The sequence below is a fragment of the Cupressus sempervirens genome, chromosome 11, assembly GCF_028749045.1.
Source record: "Cupressus sempervirens isolate cs-2001-9-10 chromosome 11, ASM2874904v1, whole genome shotgun sequence".
In the NCBI taxonomy this organism is placed as follows: Eukaryota; Viridiplantae; Streptophyta; class Pinopsida; order Cupressales; family Cupressaceae; genus Cupressus; species Cupressus sempervirens.
Window position 1 is genome coordinate 825,257,523 of NC_143128.1, and position 23,823 is coordinate 825,281,345.

General features: G+C 33.7%; 1 pseudogene; it reads right to left on the bottom strand.

The window, feature by feature from the left end:
• Positions 1–1,987: 1,987 nt before the first annotated feature.
• On the bottom strand, positions 1,988–23,823 carry LOC149532108 (reticulon-like protein B8; annotated as a pseudogene).

Genomic DNA, 23,823 nt, shown 5'->3' on the forward strand with positions numbered 1-23,823 from the left:
ACGAGATTGTACTCTCTCCCAAATGAGACTTGGCACTTCCTCATGCACATGTTAGCATTCTCCCGCGCGAACCTCGGTAGTAGAGCAGAGAGAGTTTCTAATAGTTCAAAAGCGTTTCCTCGCGTGAGAGGGTAGTTCCTTGTGTGGCGTGGCACACTTTCTTGCACAAAGGTGTACTTCCTCATGCGAGACTATGGTTTTCTTTCCTCGCATGAAAAATAGGGGGTATGTCCACTATTTTTTGGGGAATGCATTTGGTGTTTTGGGTACCCTTTAGGATCGCTTGTTTTTGCAGACTTCAACAAATCATAGATTTTGAGTTCTATTGACGTCCTTGGTTCTTGTCTTTCAGTTTAAGCTTGTGAGTTTAGTAGCGGGGATTGGAGATTCGTTGGTTGCCAGGATTGACGATTAAGTCTTCCATTGCAATCTTTGTGATCCTTGTATGTTGATTGTCATGTGTATCTATACTTGTTTTTAAAAATATATCTTGGCTTTTATTTATCCTTGTTCCAAGGATCTCTGGGTGGGGCATTACATAATGCAACTCACGTAGAGGGAGATTATAAGAAAATGCCTGCAAATTTGAAGTAGCTAAGATGAGAAAACTACCCTCTAAAATTCTTGCCATGTGAATGGAATATGAAACATCTACTAGTACTTGACGTAAGCTTCAACAAAGGTATTGAGGCATTGTGGTCAAAACCAACCAATATAGAGGTGATTTCCAGAATTATATCATTTCAGGAAGTAAAAGAAATTGAAGACACAATCACAAAAGCTTTGGTGTTATTAAAAAAAGAAGATACAAAGACCTACTTGATAAGTTCCTAATGATATGTCTTCCTGTTTGCAGGGTCCAAAAAACCTCAGAGTACTTAAGTTGGATTACTGCATAAATCTTTAGGTCCTTGCAGATTTAGCATAAAATATTCATTTAAAATATTCTAATTGTGAGATAAGAGGCACTGATCTGTAGGTATGAGATGGTAAATCCTCAGGGTTTTAGTTTTTTTTCCTCAAGCTCTCTTTCTTTTCATTTCACGGCTGTCAAGGTTTGGCTTTGGTTCGAAATGAGGTTTTCTACATTCACTTGCTTTCTACCATTCGCTTGAGGGTTTGGCTCCGGTTCAAAATCCTGCAACTTATAACCTCCTTTTGCATTCACTTGCTTCCTACCATTACAAAAAACAAAAATGAGATTGATTTCTTTGTAATTAGAGGGCATGGCTATTATAACCTCCTCCTTTTGCATTCACATGCGTTCGAAATCCTGCAACTTATAAGTCATCTCTGAAGTAGAGCACCAACGACATCTCATTCAAAACTTGCTGAGCCAAAATTTCGCCAAGCTTTCCAAGAACACCGTTGGCAAATGCGAGAGCAAGTCCTTCAGCCATTTTTTATTCATTACAAAGACTCTGAACTCAAATGTGAATAGAATTGAATAACACATACAGTTCATATTTGGTTTAGTGCGAGTATAAAGACTATGGATTTTCTGTCCAAAAGTTCCTTGCAAAACAACCCGTGCCCATTATGGATTTTGGATGTAGCATCCATGTTAATGATGTTTCGAGAAAAAAAATCGAAGACTATAATAATAAAGATCCATTGTACTGCGTATGCACTGATGCATATTTTATGTGTCTCCGAACTGTATCACCGCATTTGGAAAAAAATGTCATCTTCTACATGTAGAGGCTTCTCAATAATTATGCCCCTAAATACAGGGTCTTGGCATCACAACTCAAAGACTCCCTTAATAAGAATTTGCCAACTTAAAAAGAGATATCTTTCCCAACAGTCAAAAAGTTCACAATTCAGTAGTAATGTTTCATGTTTATGAGTCAGAAAATCAAAATGCTTACAGAAATAAAAAGATGTCCTTCTAGTTAGTAGGCCAGTTGCGTATAATGTAAAAATTCTGAAAGGAAGATGAACTAGAATTTAGTATTTACAAGATAACTGGTTGGCAAGTAATAGCTTATCAGAAATCAATTGCACTCTACTGAAGCTACACAGTAATTATAAGACTGCAAAATATGCAAAAGTTCCCAACAGTAAAAACTAGGCATACTCCTCAATGATATTTGCTTCCTCGTGGTATTCTCGCAAGGACTTGGGAACCAATACGTCCATAATTTCCTATCATTTTATACCAAGCTTTAGAAATAAATGAATCGACTTGGTTCTCATTTTTCTCATACAACACAGGCAATATATGGGCAGCAACCAACCCTGCGCAGAGCCAAGAACCAATCCAACTAAAAACAAATGAAATAAACTATTCGTTACTCAAGGAAAACTCTTAATAACTTACCTATGTAAATTATTGTTAAAATGTTGCAATAACAGCAAATTACAGCAGCAATAAACAAACCTCCTGCAACCTGCAGAGTTCAAAGAACATTATATAAGAAAATAAAAATACCACAAGGAATGTTTTGACGTATTTCCCTATTGCAACATCTTGTCGAAAGCTTAAGAATTAATTAATTTAATTTTTGATAGTAACAACATCATCAATAAAGATATTCCCCTGAATAGAAATTTGGGGAACGCTCATCAATAAAGATATTCTCCTGAATAGAAATTTGGGGAACACTTAGAGCAGATCTGAAAATAAATAAATACGAAGTTTAAATATTTTTTAAAGCACAAACCCATTAAAGATGGAATACGTTGTGAGCCACTACATAGAAAAATTAGCCTAACCTATAATACAATATGAAAACAAGTTTAACTTGTTAAAGAAAAATGCAGCATTCGATCAGAGATATAAGATTGTCATACAAAATACAAGGCCAATGCAAATCAGCATCAACAAGTGGTACTCTAGCCACTCCAAAAGCAGCCATATGATTGTGGCACTAGCAAGAACGCTCAAAGAAATTTGCTTGTTTCTCCACAATAAGACATCGACAATTGTATACAAAACCAAACATTGAGGAAAAATAGCTTAATGAAAATAGTTTTATTGTTTGGAACAACAAATGCTCCTGTCCCTGCCCCTATTTCAAATGAGTATTTTTTCACAACTATACGGCAACCCTTATTTTGCATTATTGTAAATTAAATTTTAATATAAAGTTCTTAGGTATCTAAATTTTTACGATCTACAAAAAAATAATGAAATTCCAAAACTTTAGATTAACTTGGGCGCTTTGTTTCTAAATTACAAAACAATAAAACTCCCCCTTGTAAAAACACATCATTACTCAAAATGTTAACAATAGGGCTTCGGAAAAAATAATTCTTCTTACATTTTCCTCCATCGAGTAGATGATGAATGTGTTTTTGGTATCCAAAGTGCGGATTAAATGACTTAGAAACTGATGATTTTCACTCCTTTGGAACAATGTCTCTGAGCTTTGTTTGGAAACACTCCTCCCAAACAAATGACTTACCAGAGAAATGAGCTCGACCACTCCTCTCGTGCTTGCAAGTGATTAGCTTGTAGTGAAAATCCCTCCTCCCGCACACTTTTCTCTCTCTTTTGGTTTATAATCCATGTTGGTCGATATTTTGACCAAACAAACTCATGTTGGTCAAATTTTCGACCAACTTGGGATTCTAATGAAAAAAAAAGTTAAAATCAAATGGAAAATGACATAAGGTTGAAAATTAACACCAAATCTACTAGTGCATTATCCTTTGGCTTCTTTCTCCAAGTCTTACCCATCTGATCACAAACTTCATCAACATTGATTTTGCCTTTTCCTTTTGTATCTTCTTCCTTAGGTACCGATACTCAGTATCTACATTTTTTTCTTAAGTGATCAACCTTTTGATGATGATAACATTCCATTCTAAGGTTTCTCAAATTTCTAGGTCTTCCTTCAAAGTGTAATATCATGTAATTGGTTGCAATATGACCATATCTACCACATGCAATACAACTAAGCCATGTATTATAGTCCTAATTGATTATATTAACTTTCTTGTTCGATGTCTAGCTGAATTTTCTTTTTGATCTACAGTCTTGTGACTTATGTCCAAACTTATTACAAGTATAACAATAACCATTGAGCGTATATAACTAAACTTGGATCTACATTTATAAGCTTGGTGACCATACTTATTGCAATTGTAATAGTAACCATCAGATTTAGGAGTAACATTGGACTTAACAGTTTTGCTCTTGTAGACATTGGCTCCGTGTCTTGGTTTTCCATAATGATAGCATGTAAGCTTCTTTGTCTTGGGATTTGTGTAGAAATTACTTTGTTTAATTTTTTAGATGATTCTCCTTGCTTGGTGGTGGAATGCTCGGTATAGCCTAGTTTTGAAGTATCTCCGAGCCCCCTATGTCCTCTTAGTTGTTCATCTAGTATTTATATACTTTCTTATAATCTTCTTAGTCTTTTTCTCTGATGTTAGTTCACTTTTCATTTTTTCATTCTTAGTTCTTAGTTCAATAATTTCTTCCATCTTTCTCCCAATCTCATGGTTTGTATTGAGTAGTTGATTTACCATATCATAATAATTTTGGGTTAACCTTGTGATTTCTTCATCCTTAGCATCCATTCTTGTAGTGATATGTGTCTTATCCTCTTCAATCATTCTTTTCTTATCCCCATCTCATCTCTTTTGTTCCAACACTTCACACATCCTTGTAGACTATGCCTCTTGTTCTCTTTGCAATGATTTCATTTGCTCGGTAAAGTTATGATTTTTCTCCAACAAATCAGCTATAGCACCATCCAATTCATCATACATGTTTCCATCATATATTTCTTTAATAACTTTCTCCTAGATAGAACGGATTTGTTATCCATATAGACAAAAAAATGGCAATATTTTTATGTCAAGACTATTCATTCTAATTTATTTCACCATATTTGCATTGGGAGAGAGTGAAAGGGTTTTCAAACCAACAAAGGAGGACTTTCCATTTTTTCCCCTCCAAGGTCACCATATTTGAGGATGTATCATTTCCCAATCTACATCCATTGGTTTCAGTCCCAATTAATCCACTTCGATCTATTCCAAGCAATATAGCGATTTTTCCATTAAAACCTACAAAAGAGGGACAAGTGGGGAGGGAATCCTCTACAAGAACAACTTTGTAAGAGGGTTTAGTTTGTGAATCATTAGCCTTGGGAGAAGAATTAATATCACAAAATTCATGCTTACCCTCATTGAATTCAACTTCCATATCCCTATTATTGAGACCAAATTAATGATTTTCGGCATTCAATGAGTGAGAAATAACCAGATGAGGGGACTTAAATAGATAAGCCATCAAGGCACAAAAAGGAATTAGACACGACAAGAGCCTTGTGTTATAACCACCAAGAAAACATAAATGAAATGAAAGTGAAAAACTAAACAAGGATTAATAGCCACCAAAAACTGCCCAAGCAAAAGGAATGACACTAGAAAAGTACGAAGAATCCCCACAAAAGTGTCAGTAAGACAATACCACCCTCAAGGAGATGAAGTGTCTCATATACGTCTTACTCCATAAAATAAATATAGTAAATTAATTTCTAAATTTACTGTAATTTCAACAAACACACACACACACAATAACTTAAAGAATTTTTTTCTAAAAATTCAATACTAAATAATTAGATTATTTTATAAAATGATAAATATTTAATTTGATTTCAAATATACAATGTTAATGTAAAATGTTAAAAAAAAAAATCTCACATAAGATATAAAAAAATGTAAAAATAGAAGATACAATGTCAAATATAAATGCTATTATATATATATATATAGATCAATTTTAAAAAATATTAAGAAAATATATAGATATCAAAATATAGAAAATAATAAAAAGTATATGATTAATAAAATAAAATAAAATGGCGAGCAAAACAAACTTTAATGTGAAAATAGCAAAGTATTTGAAAGAAGACAAACAACCATACGATTAGGGCTGGAAAGCGAGTAAGATAGGTTTTTTTGAGGAAAAATCAAAATCTAATGATTGTTTGGTGTTGCACCTAGGGTCGAGAGTTCGAAACCCTAGCAAGGGGGAAAAAATCAGGAAAAATTGGCTCTAATGCAACCCTCGTCAAAAACAAATTTTCTGCAAAGCTCAATTATGTTGTGGAAACAACGAACCCTTTATTGATCCTAGGTGAGAAAAATAAATTGGAATATCTAGATGCAAAATAAATAGTCAGGGTCCACTTCAGTAGAAATCCTAGCAAATATTGCAAAGAGGATAGTAATTACGTCTTTGACAAATGCAGTTGGGAATGTCAACAACCAAGCCTCTTTGGTCTCGAATCAGGTAGCCTCAATCCATCCTCTTTGGGAGAAAAATAGAAAACCACTATTTAAACCCCAAATTCCTAATTATAATGCATCTAATCTCTCCAACTCCTTGGGCTTGCAAAGTAATCGCCCTATCATTTTCTCTACTACAAGCCTTGATAAGAAAATATGGTTTTATAATCTCACTAAATATTCAGTGCAAAATAAAAATAAGTGGTTTTCTCTACAAATAGGTTTTTTATCTAATTCCTTTGCAGATCCTTCGAATCTTCATAATAGTCATCCTAGGAAGATTGAGATCACAAGCCCCATTCCTCCCCCTATCACTCCCAATACCTATATTCCTCTATATCACAAAAACTCTGCATCTAAACACCCTATTCTTCTAGACATTCGGCCCCTCACAATCCCTAAACCTAATTCCACCAAATCTGAAGGAAAATTTCTTATCATTAGTAATCAAGATTGCGAAGACCGTTGGTAGGAGTGCCAAAAAGTGGGTTTATCTGCATTCTGGAATGGGCCAAAATTTGGGATGATCAATCTCATCAATTGGCTTTAGGAATTCTGCAATAACCAGGTAAGTATCTCTCACTAATTTGATAGATTAGTTTGCGTTCATTTTTGTGATGAATATGTCAAAAAAGACTTTCTTTTTGTCTCTAACTATTATTTTAAAGGATATGTCATAAAATTCTTTGAGTGGATTCCAGATTACAAGGAAGAAATGTTAAATTTCTCGATCCCAACCTGGATCTCCCTTCAATCCCTCCCTCCAAAACTTTTACGTGTAGAAATTATTAGGAAAATAGGGTTCTCTATTGGTGATTTGATAGGATTAGATGCATCTTTCAAATATTGCAATAATATCAAACTTTTGATTAATTGTAAGGTTAATAATTTGGAACTCAAACCTATTAAAGTAATAAAAAATAGAGCTATCTATAATTTAAACTACCACAGATGTGAAGGTAAGATCTCAGAGATAATCAGATTAGACAACGATAGGAAAATCTTCTTAAAAAAGTTGCAATTAACTGCAGACCTTAAAAATACATTCCTTAAGATGCACCTAAGGAACCAAAGAGAGTATCAGAAGGTACCCATCTATGAGAAAGGACAATAGAAGACATGTCAGGATACAACAAGGAAAATAGAGCCAACATTTGAAAGTGGGGCAGTAAGAATAGATAAGACAATAAGGACAAGCCCATTAAAAAAGACCAGTAATAGCCCACCTCTAACTTTTAAGGAAGTACAAGAGGAAGCAGTAGAGATATCACAAGAGGCTAAACAGAAAGAATCTCCAAGTATAGAAGAAGAAAAACTCTCAACACTAGAAATTAGCAAGGAAAATACAAAAGTGCCAAATATAGAGGAATGTAGAGGAATCAGCCCTAGTTTAAAAATGCAGACTTCTGGTGTACATCAAAGTTATAAAGATCACAACAAAGAAAGAGGAAAGATCATTCAAGATATGAGGCGACAAGGTATAGCCATCAGTAGAAAAAATTCAAGAAAAAATAAAAAAGACTCAAAAAGGAAAAAAACACAAGAATAATAAATGGATTGGAAAAATTGGCAGGAAAAAAGGTGAAAGATTAGGATAAAATCCATTGGAAAACTTGGTTAGTAGCATAAAAGATATAGAAAATAACATCCTATTTACGGATGTAGTTCTAGAACATGGAAAGCTTAAGATTATAGAAGAGGACATGGAAACACCCCAGAATCAACAAAGATACCATTAATAAGTTTACCAAATTTTGGCAGACTCCACCAACTAGGTCAGAATCCCATAATCCTAACTTCAGTGTTCATAAGGCAAAGAGAAGTGATCAAAGAAAGAGAAATAGAACATTAGCACAAGAATTTAAAGATTTTTTAAACAACGATTTGATATGAGATGATGACTTGGAAAAGGCAATGTTAGATAAGACTTAGGAAGATAACTTGGAATCATTAATAGAGGAATCGATTCAAGTTTTCAGCTATAAAAATATAGATAAGAGCAGTGATTCATAGAAAGAGGACCTTATGCAATGAGTTTTAAAACTAGGAGGAGATAATTATACTTATGAAGATTTAAAAAGAAATTTGCTAATTATAGAAGATGAAGACAAAAATAGTAAAGACATAAAGATAAACGAAGATGTTCCAATAACAGCTCAAGGTAATGATCCTGAGGAGAGTGGCTTCAAGATGTTATCTCTAATAGATGATAGTCTTATAGAAGATTAGGCAATGTTGGCAAAGCATATATTACAAGAACTGGTAAATGAAGATAAAGAGGAAAAAGAAGGTAAACAATCCAAAATTACTTTAAATGAATAGGAGAACATATAGCAGTTGGGAATTCAAATGAACCAAGAAGGGAAAAGTTCTCCCAAGTTTGGTAAAGTGAAAGCTAGAAGAGGTAGGAAGTCCCTTAAGGAACTTAGAGAGATAGATGGGTAGGCAAAAGAGCAGCAAAAGATTAGTCAGTTACTTAAATCAGGAAAGGGGAAGATCCTTATCAAAGAAATATGAAGATCACTACTTGGAATGCTAGGGGCTTAAATGCCCCTAATAAGAAACGATTATTAAAGCAAAATATAAAACAATTTGAATCTAAAATTATTATACTACAAGAAACAAAATTGAATGAGGAAGAAGGAACCAAGCTAGAAAAGAAGCTTGGTAGTTGGAATGTTAACTTACATGAATCTAGAGGAGTCTCAAGAGGTTTAGGCATCATTTGGAATCCTAGAAAAGTTACACTAAATATATTAAATACTAACAGTTCTTGGATGAGCAATAGAGTCAAGAGAATCAAAACTAACCTACAGTTCATTTCAGTAAACATCTATGACCCAACCTGTAATACTACTAAAAGAAATTTATGGGATGAAATTAGCATATTTATCAACAATCATAGTAATGAACTTATTCTCATATGTGGTGATTTCAACACTATCTTAAACATAAATGAAAAATTTGGTGGTACCCAACATACTTCCCAAGCCTCTAAAGATTTTAAAAACTGGTTTGACTGTAACAATCTAATTAACATCCCACTTAATAATGGGAATTTCACATGGAATAACAAAAGGAAGGATTTTTCCTATATAGCTTAGAAACTGGACAGATTTTTCCTCAAAGGAGAGTTGAGTGAATTAAATTTCAACATCCAATCATCTATTCTACCAATAGCAAGATCTGACCACTATCCAGTTAGAAATGATTTCTATGAACCTTTTAAAGCTATTAGAAACCCTTTCAAGTGTGAAAAAATGTGGTTTTTAGACATAAACTTTCTAGAACACATTAAAGAATGGTGGAATCAAGGTAATTTTGAAGGTTCTAAAATGTACATTTTTGTCTCCAAAATGAAAATACTTAAAGAAAACATACTTAAATGGAACAAAGAACACTTTAATAATATATTTAAAGAAAAATTAGAGATTGAGGAAAGATTAAAAGAACTAAATTTAGAAGTAATAAAAAAGCGAATGAATAATGATAGCTTTTACCTAGAAAAAGAACTACTTGCTACGCAGGAAAACATATTGGTAAAAGAAGAAGTCTTTTGGAGACAAAAATCAAGAGAAAAATGGTTAGATGAAGGAGATCAAAACACAAATTTTTTCACAACTCCACCCTACACAATAGAGCCAAAAGGAAAATATTAGAAGTCGAAGATCCTCTAGGTAAGATTATTGAAAATCTGGATAAAATAGCTGAGATATTTGTGAGCCATTTTCAGAATATATTAAACAAACTATGGCAGCTTGAATAGGGTAGCTAAAGAAAAAATGTTCAAAGCCATACCTACTGTGGTTTTAATAAAAGATAATAAAACATTAAGCAAACCTATCTACCTTGAAGAATTCAGACTGGTGTTATTTAACATGAACCCTGACAAATCTGCAAGCCCAGATGAATTCCAAACTTTCTTCTACCAAAAATGTTGGGACATTATTGGGGTTGATCTTTGGAAATCCATAGAAGCTTCAAGAAATGTTGGTTCATTGTTGTCTAAAATCAATCATACCTTTCTTACACTAATCCCTAAAAAGATGATTCTAATAGCCTCAGGGATTTTAGATCCATAGATTTATGCAATACTATCTATAAAATCTTATCAAATTTTTTAAGAAATAGACTTAAACTGATTCTACCCAAGATTATATCATAAGAACAAACTGGCTTCATCCCAGGTAGATCGATCCTAGATGGAATAGTTATTATTCAAGAAACACTACATTCATCCAATAAGAACAAGGTGGCTAGCATGTTTATGAAATTAGATATCCAAAAAGCATATGACATGGTTGATTGGAGGTTCTTATGTAAAACATTAGAAGCCTTTGGTTTCTCACACCAATGGATTAACTTCATATATCAATGTATCTCTACTACAAAAAATTTGGTCCTTATTAATGGTCATTAGACAAGGAGACCCCCTATCTCTGTTTCTTTATATTATCATGGAAGAATCCTTCAGGAGAGCTATTACTAAGGCTCACAATGAAGGGAAAATAAAAGGTATTGTTGTAACAGAAAATTTACCTAGCATTACCCACCAACAATATGTAGATGACACCATTTTGTCGAGTGAAAGTACAACAAAAGAAACGCTAAACATCAGGACTATCATTCAACAGGATATGGAAGTGTCGGGTCAAAAAATGAATGCGAAAAAATTTGTAATCTTTTTCATCAACACCAAACCTGAAATGGAATTGCAGATCTGCAACATCATGGGGTACAAAAGGGGCACATTCCCTTGTAAATACCTAGGCATCGAATTAGAAAAAGGTAGCAAATCTAATAAGGCATGGAAAAGTATTTTGGATAGATTAAATGTCAGGATAAGAGGATGGAAAGATAAATGGCTTACAAAAGTTGGTAGAGTAACCAAGATTAGATCAGTGTTGTCCAGTATCCCAACATATCTACTTTCCTGCTTTCCTTGTCTAAACATATCAATAAGAAGTTCAAGGCGAAGCTTAGAAGCTTCCTTTGGAATGATTGTGAGGATTCAAAGAAATTGGCCTTCATAAGATGGGAAAATATATGTAAACCAAAGGAGTTTGGTGGTTTAGGGATAAAAAACTTAAATTGGAAAAATGAAGCATTAGGGGCTAAACTTGGCACCTTTTCATAAAAAGGATCATAAATGGGCTAAAATTATGTATAATAAACACCTTAATGCAGATGATCCCTATTCCTTATTTAGGATCAGGACTCTCCCCAAAGGATCTAAAAGTTGGAACTTTATAGTTAAAAGCCAAGCCCTTATTTGTAAATACTTCACTTGGGATATTGGAAAAGGTGATGAAGCCTTTTTCTAGGAAGATTCATGGGATGGGTACCTTCAAGTAGACAGCTTGGAGATACTAGTGAGCATTAAAGAGAAATTAGTCAAACTCTGGGGGTGCAAGGTCAATGATTATAAAACTAAAACAAATATTAATGGAATCACAAGCTGGGAATGGAAATCGGTGGATAATATAGACATAGACCTAGCAGCAAAAAAGCATATGAAATTTTTATCTAGAATAGGAAAGTTAAGCAATTAGACATGACTGACAATCTCATCTGGGTAGCTTCAAAAGATGGCAGGTACATCATTAAAAATGGCTATAGATCTCTCACCCACTCTCAAAGATGGGAAGAAGTGGAAATCCCACTTAAACTCTATTGGGATTCGTCTTGCCTACCAAAGGTAGGTTTCTTTCTATGGTTGGCATTTCATAATAGAATCCTAACAGTTGACAGACTCCTCAAATTGGGTATTGAGGGCCCATCAAGATGTCTGTTGTGTAGACAAGATAACAAAGACACTGACCACATCCTATATAAATGTTCATATACACAATAGTTTTGGGAATGGCTTAGACACATGTTGAGTTGGAATGCTCCCTTGCTAGAATCCCTAGTTGATTTTCTCAAAGGCTAGCCAACAGATATTAGTAAAGGTATCTATAGCAGAATATGGAATATTTTCCCATATATCATCATGTGGGAGGTATGGAAAGAAAGAAATAGAAGAATATTTCGTGACCAAGATATGCAACTAGAGGAGATTATCAAAAAAATTGAGGCATGCATAGTTGAGACTTTAAACTCTCACCTTAGGAATACCTAGAAAGAAGAAGGATCATTCTCGAGTTGGGATGGGTTTATTAAAAAGAAATGAAATAACCTTATTAATCCCCCACTTACTTACAAAAAGAAGAATAAAGAGGCAAGGATGAGTTGTAGATGGAGCCCTCCATTGATTGGATGGGCCAAGTTAAACTTTGATAGAGCTTCAAGAGGAAATCTTGGCTCTACAGGAATCAGATGTATCATTAATAATGAGTTAGGCAATTGGATTGCCAAAAGGGCTAAAACCATAAAACCAATGACTAATAATATGACTGAACTAGAAGCTCTACAAGAAGGACTCCAGATCTACCTAAATCTTGGGTTATCCAAGATCATCGTTGAAGGAGATTCTCAAATTGTACTAAATGCAATTAGGAAAAGAGAGATGCCTAATTGGGTCTTAAACTCAAAGTTAGAAGAAGTTCGTAAGATTCTGGATTGTTTCGTAGATACTTAGATTTGTCATATTTTCTAGCAAGGTAACAAAAATGCAAACTAGTTAGCAAATACGGGTGCTGATGGAAAAAATTGTTTAATCTTCAATGATTGTTAGCCTTTACAGGAGCCCCCAACTTTTATTTCATTTATTAATATTTCAACCGTAAGCATTCTAATTGATAGCATTAAGCAACTCTAATTATAAATCGGTTATTTAGTCTAGACCAAGTATGCAAAACAATTTAGGATTTCAAGTTTCTTTTTAAATAGTTTCCACATCTCCTATTTATCATATATCCTAAGACTAGCAACAATTATACTCCTCTTTAGGTGATGGTCTCTAGATATATTCTTATAATATCATTATACAACATATATATGGGTAGTTGGAGAGCTAATTTGGAGCTATCTAATCGGTAACAATTCTCTAAATTAAAATATTAAAGGTATGCTAAACAAGATGACCTTTTATTAGGACTGTAGCAGTGCTAATTATATTACCAAAATTACGGTGAGCCATGCCCTAGGAGAAGGATTTTTCGAATACAATTTCACATGGAGGACAAATAGTGACATTATAGGGGCATTCATAAGGTGTCTGGTAGAGCCAGAATAGATAAATGGGCAATGATCAGACTCTTTCGTATTGTGTTTGATCCAGTTTGGTGTAGGGGATTGGAAGAAGCCATTATGAGTTTAGATGAGAAAATTAGGACTCCTCTACTAGAGATGTATATGGCGCATCCTCCTGGGAATTTTGATCTAGAAATTGTTCCAAGGTGCCCCTCTCTGGTTATCCAAGAGCATGTTGCATTTAACCAAGCATGGCCAAAAATGGAAGCAAGCATCCAGTTTCTCCTCAGATGGAGAGGGATAGTAGAGGACGGTGCCAAGGATTGGCTCAAAAATTACCTTGTCATTTTTAAATCTTATATACACCCGGGCGTGGAGATTGAGAATTTGGAAGCACTAGTTTTCTGCATCCCCAACATTGAAAAATCAAGCAAGGAAAAGAGAGCCTTTGAATTTCTGCCACATTTCCAATTTGATAATCCCAATGACATTTCTAAAATCATCATGGTTTTTTGAAAATAGTTGGTTAATTCTCTCATAAATTTTGCATGGATGTCTAGTTTCTTGTGCTCCAGCTAATGAGTAGAGGGTTGCCCTATTTAGTCTCTTTGGCTTTTCCCTTGACCTCTATGAGTTGGTTAGGTCTGCTAGGTCCTTTTTCTTTTAGTCTAAAGGTGTTGGTCTTAATGTTTGATAGGTTGGTTTTCTTCAAAAAAGCAAGAAATGTACAATTTTCCTTTCTCGGATCAATAATATAAATAGCATGCTCTATTTATTATCTATGTAATGTACTAAGGACGATATTTGATCTTGCTCAGGACGTAGCTTGACACAAAGAATTTTGGCATCGTATCTAGAAGAAGATTAGTAAGCTTGGTTAGTTCGTTTAGTAGTTTGGGTATCTCCTATCCTAACCTTTGCAAATGCATAATGATATCAATATAAGTGAATTTTATATCAATGGTGACTTTTATTCTGCCCTTCTTTGTTTGGAGTATTGTTCTTGAATTGAAATTGATTGAGACGTATTCTTTTCAGCTTTTTGATAACGGGGTATGTTTTAAGGTGCGGCAAAAGAAATGTATCATAAGGATAAAAAAACTAATCTAGATAGTTATTCTGAGCATATTGGAAGGATCCAAAACATCCTAGAAGGGTAATTAGGATATCATAACAAAGCAATACGCAGAGGCAATTATAATAAGAATAAATTCTCAATATGTTGTTTAATATTGGCATTATTTAAACAAGTAAGGTTAGGTAGCTCTTTGCATACATGAAAGATTTACTCAATAAAATATAGTGACTCCTAGATTAATATAGTAAATCTAGTTCTGGTAGGATACAATGTAATTGAAAATGCCTATTGTTTTGATTATAAAATGATGGGCTCTAATAAATATAATTAAGTCTAGCTAATTGGTTTATTCTAGCATTTTGTCTCAGTTGGATAACCAAATTATTTTAGTCATATCCTTCCAGGATCTCATGAAATCATACGGTTTAGCTAATAGTACTAACATCTTCTTTTAGATGTATAATTAAGTAGCAGGATAGTAAGGGGAAATCATCTCAGGCTAAGTAGCTAAGAAGAGGCATATACGAAGCTTAAAGCTCTATCATCTTAGATATTGGGTTAAGCTGGAACAGTAAAGGAAGCAACAAAGTTTACAAAATTCAGAATAGGATTCTTGTCCTTCTCGTTGTAACGAGTATAAATTTCTTGGAAAACGACAATTGGGGTATGCCCCTTTTAATAATGTAATAAAATAGGACTGAGGTCTTGGGCAAGACTGAAGGTTTTTTTCTCCGTTCTTTCCTACCAGTGCCCATTTGAATGGAGAGACTTTGATGTATTTTATTTTTATTAAATTAATATAATCAAAGGCTTCAGTCGTTTATCGATCAAATATATATAATTAAAATTTATATAAATTTTAATAATAAATAATAAATAATAAATAATAAATAATAAATAATAAATAATAAATATAAGAATTATTGAGAAAGATTAAATAATGATCATAAAAATATGTATAGATTTAAAAATATAAAAAATAGAGATAATAAAATTAAATACAATAAATTAATGTTGTACATGTTATTATAATAAATATAGAATCAATTTAAATTTTTAAAAAATATTTTTATATAAATTTATTTTAGAAATAGATCTATTGATATATACAGAATTAATGATAAAATACAATATATTTAAGAGTTGTATACATTAATGATGTTAATATAAATTGTAATATATTAATTATAATTCTTTTATATTTTATTAACATTTCAGCTGTAATAAATCTAGCAATTAATCTTTTCTTTTATATATATATATATATATATATATATATAATTACGGATACTAAAATTACGTTTTAATATGATTGTTATGAAATCACTTAGATGATGCTAAGTTCAAATATTATAAAATACAAGATAATGGAGACTTTGGATGTGTTGTGTTAGATCTTAAGTGACTTAAGAGGTTAGTTGGGATTAGAATGGAAGAAAGAGAATTAGACAAACTTGATGAGATTGAGTTAATTGGATTGGGGATTGATATATAAAATCTCAAATCTTGTTTTGGATTAACCTCAATGTTAAATAATATGGTTATAAAGGAAGAAGTATTGATGTGAATTCAAAAGTCTAGATTAGAATATGGGAGATATGAGAATTAGAAGATGAAGGTTCATTAGATTTGAAATTGAGCTTTGATTATGACTTGGATTAGAAATCTAGTCATATATAGATTGTTCATTAAGACTTAAATGAAGTTACAAAAAAAGTTAGGGTTAGAATATAGATGAAGTCTGAGATAATCTTATGAAAGGATAAGGTTGATTATAGTTAAGGTTGAGTTAAATTAAGATTTCTATCTAAAAAAAAATCTTAGGTTAGGGTTGAGGTTAGTATTAAGGTTCAATTAGGTTTAGAGTTAATATTAGCATTCAAGTACTTGATTATCATTCTAAGATCAAAATTATGGCTAGATTTATAGTTGAATAATTATTAGGATTAGCATTTGGGGTGAGCAATGGGGCTCAATTAGGATTGGAGTTGTTGTTCCTCATATTTAAATTAAGGATATAGAGTGATAATTAGTTAACATCAAATTAGTATTAGTGTTAGGGTCAGTAGTACAATTAGAATTAATGTGGATTATACTAGAGTTAGGATATAACTAAGGTTTTGGTTTTATCTCTAATTCCTCCAACATAATATTTAACTTTTGCATTATTATTGACTAACCATCACACCTTTTGGTGCAAGTTCTAGTTCATATTTATGGCTAAACAATTTAAATTTAATGCTAATTTTAGGTGGTCTATTATATCATTTCTTTTCTTAATGAATATAACATTTATATCTAGTTTTATTTTGTTCACCTAGACTCATTGCAAGAAGCGAAGAAGTAATATTATGTGAAGGTTGTTGTTTTCATAATATTTTATTATTCTCTACTATTGTAGTGCAAAATCCCTTATTTGGATAAAAGCCCAACCTAATGTCTATATGTAACCCAATAAGTATAACACTAAGATGTGTACATAAGATTTAGCCATGAAGTTATTCAGCCAATATCTAGAGGTCTGATGTAAAACACAACAACAAGAGAAATAATATGACTAGAATTAAATATATTCCTTTCAATAATGTAATAGAATATCTTGAATTTGACTAAATTGAATAAATTCAATTCATTGAATCAAATGAAATTGATATTACAAAGGAGATCCTTTGGTTGAATAGGCCAAGGTGATACATAAGAATGCATATCAATATGACAAGTGTCAAGATCCTATGACATGATAATCAATGAGAAAGTTTACCACCCTTCTAAAGTTGAAAAGTTAAAGTGTCACATACCTACTAAAGGTGGATCACCCTCTGACAAGAAATTTCCTACCACTAAGTCTTCTTGACCCTTCATAAGGGCACTTTCTATACCTTCTAGGACTTCTTCTCTACAAACCCTAATCTTGGTAAATTTGACCTAGTTTCCCCTTCCACTTTAGGACCTCTCTACCAATAGAAACTTACACCACTTCCTTGAAGTCACTATTGTAAGTTCACCTCACAAATCACCATAGCCACTCACAATCATCTTGCAAAGAGTGCTTTGCCTCTAAAATTGCTAGTCCAACTCCATTTGGCACCACTTTGCAATATTTTGTCCAAGTTTTTGTGTTGATCTCCAAATTAGCTTGTTTAGGCCTTGTAGCCCTAACAACCCTCAATTTGGCCTCATAATTGATTTTTTACCCAATAACATAGAAAATTCCAAATGAGCCCACAATTTAATCAAAATTATAGATACCCTTTTCAAAGTTTTTGAAAAAATTCAGGCTTTCAAATCACTTCCCTATTTGTACAATACGAAACCTAAATTAGGCCAAAATACAAAGAAAATAGACAACTTTCACCTTTTCAATGGGTTACTCCCCTTAATGGTTTCAACTAAACTTGGTCTCACTTCCAGAGCTTCCCTAGGATCTATTTAACATTTCCATGCCATTGGATTGTTCTTGCCAATCCACTCCTACATTTGGCACTTCATTGTCCTACCTTACACCTAGCTAGGTTATGGCTAGAATTGCCTAGGGAAGGGTCTCAAAAATAGAAAAAATCAATCTTATGGTCCTCTAAAAATGGGAAATAAAATCCTATAGAGTCTATTAGCTATCCTCAAAAGGTCTCTAAATTTCCATAGTAGGATTCAAGCTAGACTGATTTTATTTACCAACTACTCTCTACAGGCCATCAAACTAACTGAAAGCAAAATTATTTAAAATGACCAATCTAAAATATACACAAAACCACACAAAAGAATTTAAAGAAATAAAAATTATTAATCTATCTAAAATTCCAAGATTGAAGTGCCAATCAATGGAGTATGATATGCAACACTTTCATGGATGGCTGTGATAAGATTTTTCAGAAATGTGCACTGTTTGTTAGTGATTTCACACCAAAACTTCAACCAACCTCTTAAAAGTGTTTGTGAGGGCTTATATATGCATTCTTCACAAGTTCCCATAATTTTTTCACTAACAAAATCATTTTCAAAAAAATGTAATATTTATACAAAAGTTGTCATGCAACTTTGCAACTTTGCAAAAGTTGTCATGACAACTTTCTAGCAATTTTAGCTAGGTTTCCTGCTCTAACACAAGTTTGACTCCAAAATTTTTAGAATGGCTTAAAATCAACCCTAAGACATATATAACATCATTTCCACTTTTTCTAAACAATTTAGAGCCCTTTTTCCCACTAAGCCAAATTTGGCCAACTTGACAACTTTTGGCTACCCATTGACAACTTTTTGGCCAAGTGACTCTCAGTCAACCATTAACCTCTATACTTATAAAAAATCACCTGTTGGAGTCACCTAAGTCCTCATTTCATTCATAAATTGGCTAAGATCATTACAAGATAAAATTTTCATTGGGTTTTGTGCCAAACTCTAGGTGCTCTTGCACCATTCTCCCCCTACAACAAGAAAACCAAGTCACACTTGGTGACAGTAAAGCTATATCAACTCCTAACTTCTTGAAGTCACTCTCAACAACCCAAGTAGCCTCTGATTCAAGTAGATGTGCCCACTTAATTAGATGTTCCATATACTAGCCATGCCTAGTCTTCTTCTTTACCCTTGAATCCAAGATCCTCTATGCTTGTGGTTGGCTTTTGGGAACTAAAGGTAAGTTAGTGATGACCTTTGCAACTTTAGAACTTTTTTTATCTACCTTTGTAAGGGAACCCTTATACTTGCCCAAATATTGCACATTGAAAATAGGGGAGATTTCCAAATCTCCCGATAAGTCTATCTTGTATGCATTCATACCATACTTGGCCAATATTGTGCAAGCGCCTATCCTTCTCATTTGCAGCTTTCTTGGTAAACCCTTTGGAAACCTAGAATTGTTCTAGTGTACCATGACCAAATATCCAACATAAAATTGAAGTTATTTCCTCCTCTTATCAACTTTAGCCTTGATCTTTTTATTGGTCTCTACCAAGGTCTTTTTCACATGTTCATGCACCTCTTTCATTGGCTAAGAAAAATATTTTGAATGCCCACTTCTAACCTTCACACTTTTAAGATCTTTTATTTCACAAACACCTCTAGGATTCATCCCATATACAACTTCAAATGGGCTCTTAACTATGGTCCTATTTACATTGTCATTGTAGGAAAACTCTTCCTCAGGTAGTACTTGATCCCAAACCTATACATATTCCTTGGTCAAACATCTCAGTAAGTTTCCTAGTGTTATATTAACTTCTTTTTTCTTCTAATCAGTTTGGGGGTGGTAGGCAGACCCAAAGGAGAGGTTTGTACCCAACCTTTTCCAAAAGGTTTTCCAAAAGTGTCCCATAAGTTTTCCATTCCTATCTGAGACTAACTCATAGGTAGGCAATGCATTCATATGACCTCGTTAAATAACAACTATGTAATGTGACTAGCATCATGTGTACCATACAAGGTATAAAGTGACTCATTTTGTAACACTTGTTAATAATTACATAGATACTATCATAACTAGTCTTAGGCTTTTGAAAACCAAAAATGAAGTCCATGCTTAAACATCCCCATGACCTATTGGAAATCAATAATGGTTGATATAAATCAAAATTTGATGCAATTCCCTTTGCATTATGACACACAATACATTGCTCCACATGTCTCCTGACATCTTTATGCATCCTAGGCCAGTAGTAAAATCTTTGAACAAGTTCAAGGGTCTTGTTGAGACCAAAATACTCATTAAGACTTCCATTATGTTAATCATGAATGAGATTTTCTCTCATTGACCCACTTGGCACACAAAATTGACCCTCTTTAAAGAACAACCCATCTTGCAAGGTGAATTTTGGATATTGACTATAGAAATGATCATCGAACTCTTTACATGCCTTGTAGGCATCTGCAAAATCTTCATCCTCCTTGTAGAGATCCCTAAAACTCTCAACTCATATGCTTTTTAGTTGCACTTCTTGGACTATAAGAAGCCTTATGCTCAAAGCATCAATAACTTTGCTACATTGCCAATTTTATGCTTAATGGTAAAGGTTTATGCCTATAAAAATTCCATCCATTTTATGTGTATGTGACTTATCTTAACCTGTGAGTTAATGAAACTTAATGCTTGGTTTTCAGTGTACACAACAAACTCCTTTTGCAATAAATAATGTCTACATTTCCTAAGGGCTTCAACTAAGGCATAAATCTCAAGATCATATGAGGAGTACCTTATCTTAGCTTCATTTAACTTCTCACTATAAAAGGCCACTAGTTTGTTATCTGGACTACAACCCCTATTGTTATGTTGCTTGCATCACATTCCAAAGTGAAAATATTTTCAAAGCTAGGTAACACCAGTATAGCTTGGGTGGCTACCTTATTTTTCAACAATTAACACCCCCTACTTGCCTCTCTTTTCCACTTAAACTTGGTTTTTACACTACCCTTAATTGTTTCTAGGATTGCAACACAAATTTCATTGGAATCCCTAATGAATTTCTATAAAATTGAGCAAGTCCATGGATGCTTCGTACCTCAGTACCTATTTTGGTAGGACGTCAATTGAGTATGGATTCAACCTTGTTAGGGCCCATCTTCAAGTTGCATTGGGAAATAAAAAAATCTAAAACAAAATTTGTTTCTTCTTCAAAAGCTCACACTTTTCCAAAATAATAGTCAATTCTCATCATGCAACCTCTTTAACACAATTCCCGAATGTTCTAGGTGTTATGCCTTTGTCTTACTAAAGAAAGTATATCATCAAGGTAAACAAATACAAACCTATCAATTAAATCATTTAACACCTCATTCATTAACCTTATGAAGGTACTAGGAGCATTGGTAAGCCCAAATGGCATAACAGGCCATTCATACAACCCTTCTGTGGTTTTGAAGGCTATCTTCCACTCATCTCCCTCCTTTACCATTATTTGGTGGTACCCACTCTTTAGGTCTATCTTAATAAAATTTCTAGCCCCTCCTAAACAATCCATCAAGTCTTCAATTCTTGCGAAGGGAACCTATACCTAATTTTTATTTTTTTGATTGCCCTTGAATTAGTACAAAGCTTCCATGACCCTTCTTTCTTGGGTACTAATACCATTAGGACTGTACATGAACTTATGCTTTTCCTCACCAACCCACTATCAAGCAATTTTGTATCTTCTTTACAATTTCTTTGTTTTGTTTAAGGGTCATTTTATAGGCTGACTTTTTTGGTAATGAAGCTCTAAGGATAAAATCAATTTGGTGACTCACTAATCTTTGAGGTACTATAGTTGTAGGTGTCCCATCAATTAGAATATCCTTGAATTGATCAAGAAGTTCCCATATTTCTGCAAGGATCTCTATTTTCTTGGTCTTTCCCTCTTCACTAGGCTTGACCACTATTGCAAGTCCTTCTCTGCCTTCCTTCTTAAGAATACTCAAAAAATCTTTCCCTCCAACCATGAGGACATTAGGACCAATAGATTTAATTTCTTTTCCATTTACCAAGGACTATATTTTATATGTCACCCATCCTTTTGGAGTGAATATGAATTCTTCTCCCATTGTGTGTGGCCTTTCTATCAAATTGCCATGGCCCGACCAATAGAAAATGACATGCATCCATGAGAAACACACCACATAGAATGTTGTCCTTATAACCACCTATAGTAAACTCTACCCATGCTTTTTCATTAACCAACCCAAGTTGCCCCTTATTCAACCAAGTGGATCTATAAGGAGTAGTGTGAGGAATCCTAGTTAAGTTTAACTTGTTGATTGCTTCTTCTAAGATATCATTGTTAGTGGAACCTAAATCAATTATAAATCTACATACCTTGCCAAGTATCTTGCATTTGATCTTGAAGAGAAATCTCCTCTTCTTACATTCCTCTTTGATTGGTTCCTTAATCAAGATCCTTCTGATCATTATTTATCACCAACTACTGAATCTAGGTTCACCTCAGGGAACTTGACACTAGAAGTGTCTTCTTGCACATAGTTCACCCTTTTATCACTTTGTGATGAGGAAGGTTTGTCAGGACGTTTGTAAGCATGATGACCCAACTGATTGCAATTGTAACATTTTATTGTAGCAAATAAGATCATATGCCAAACCCACTTGATTTGCCTCTTCTACTACTATTATTGAATCCTCATCCTCTGCTACAACCACCTATACCACTAGATTCTCCATTGTTCTCTGTTAGCTTGGACTCACCTTAGGGTTTTTGTTCATTACTTCTTCCATCATAACCTCCTATGTGAGCTCTATTATCTTTTCCTCTTCCCTTGTCTCTACTACTTGACTCATGTTTCTTCTTTCTCTTTTCTTCCACCTTAAGGGAAAGTTGATAGAATTTGTGTATTGTGGTAGGGCTTAACAAGCTTATCTCCTCCTATATATTCCACCTTAACCCATTCAAATATCTGGAAACTTTAATACTATCATCCTCCACTACTTTAGAACTCAAACACAACTTATGGAATTCCTTAGTATAAGAGTTTACATCTAGGCCTCTATGCCTCAAATTTTGCCTCTTTCTATGAAGTTGGATTTCATAATCATTAGGAATAGATCTCTTTGAATTTTTTTACCATACCCTTCCATGTAGCAATCTTCTTTTTGACTTCTTTCTCTCTTTCTCATTGCACAAAGTTCCACCAAGTCAATGCAACACCCCTCATCCTAGATTTAGCAACCTTAACTCTTTGGGCCTCAATAACACATTCACACTCAAAATGGTTTTCAAGATCCTCTATCCATTGCATTTCTAAATCATGCTCCATCTTGTCACTTAATAGGGCTATCCCCTCCAAATATTTGTCTCTTAAGGTTTTCAATGCTATCAAGAAAGGTTCTTTTGGGAGTCTTGGGTTTGGTTTAGGGACTTTGTCCTCTTCTACAATCTCTTCACCTTTTCCTTATATATGCTTCTTTGACTTTTTCACTAACTTGTTTAGTCTTGGTTTTCATTACACCAAGTTTATTTTCAATCTCTACCAATTTATCTCTAAGGAGTCTATTTTCCTCCTTCTCTTGGACTTTATTGGCCAACTCAACATTAGTCACCATGCATGTTTCTCTTGATGATTCCAATTATGACATGTATTTGTTCTAGCCCAAATCTTGTTAGGCTCTAATACCAATCTGATAGGGGGGTTCCTACCACTCTGTGATCTTGACTCTTTACAAGGTCACTTTCTGGACCTTTTAGGGCTTCTTCTGTACAAACCCTTATCTTGCATAATCTAACCTAATTTCTCCTTCCACTCTAGGACCTCTCTACCAATAGAAACTCACACCACTTCCTTGAGCTCACTATTGTAAGTTCAACTCACAAATCACCATAGCTACTTACAATCACCTTGCGGGAGTGCTTGACCTCTTTGGCACCATTTTGCAAGATTTTGTCCAT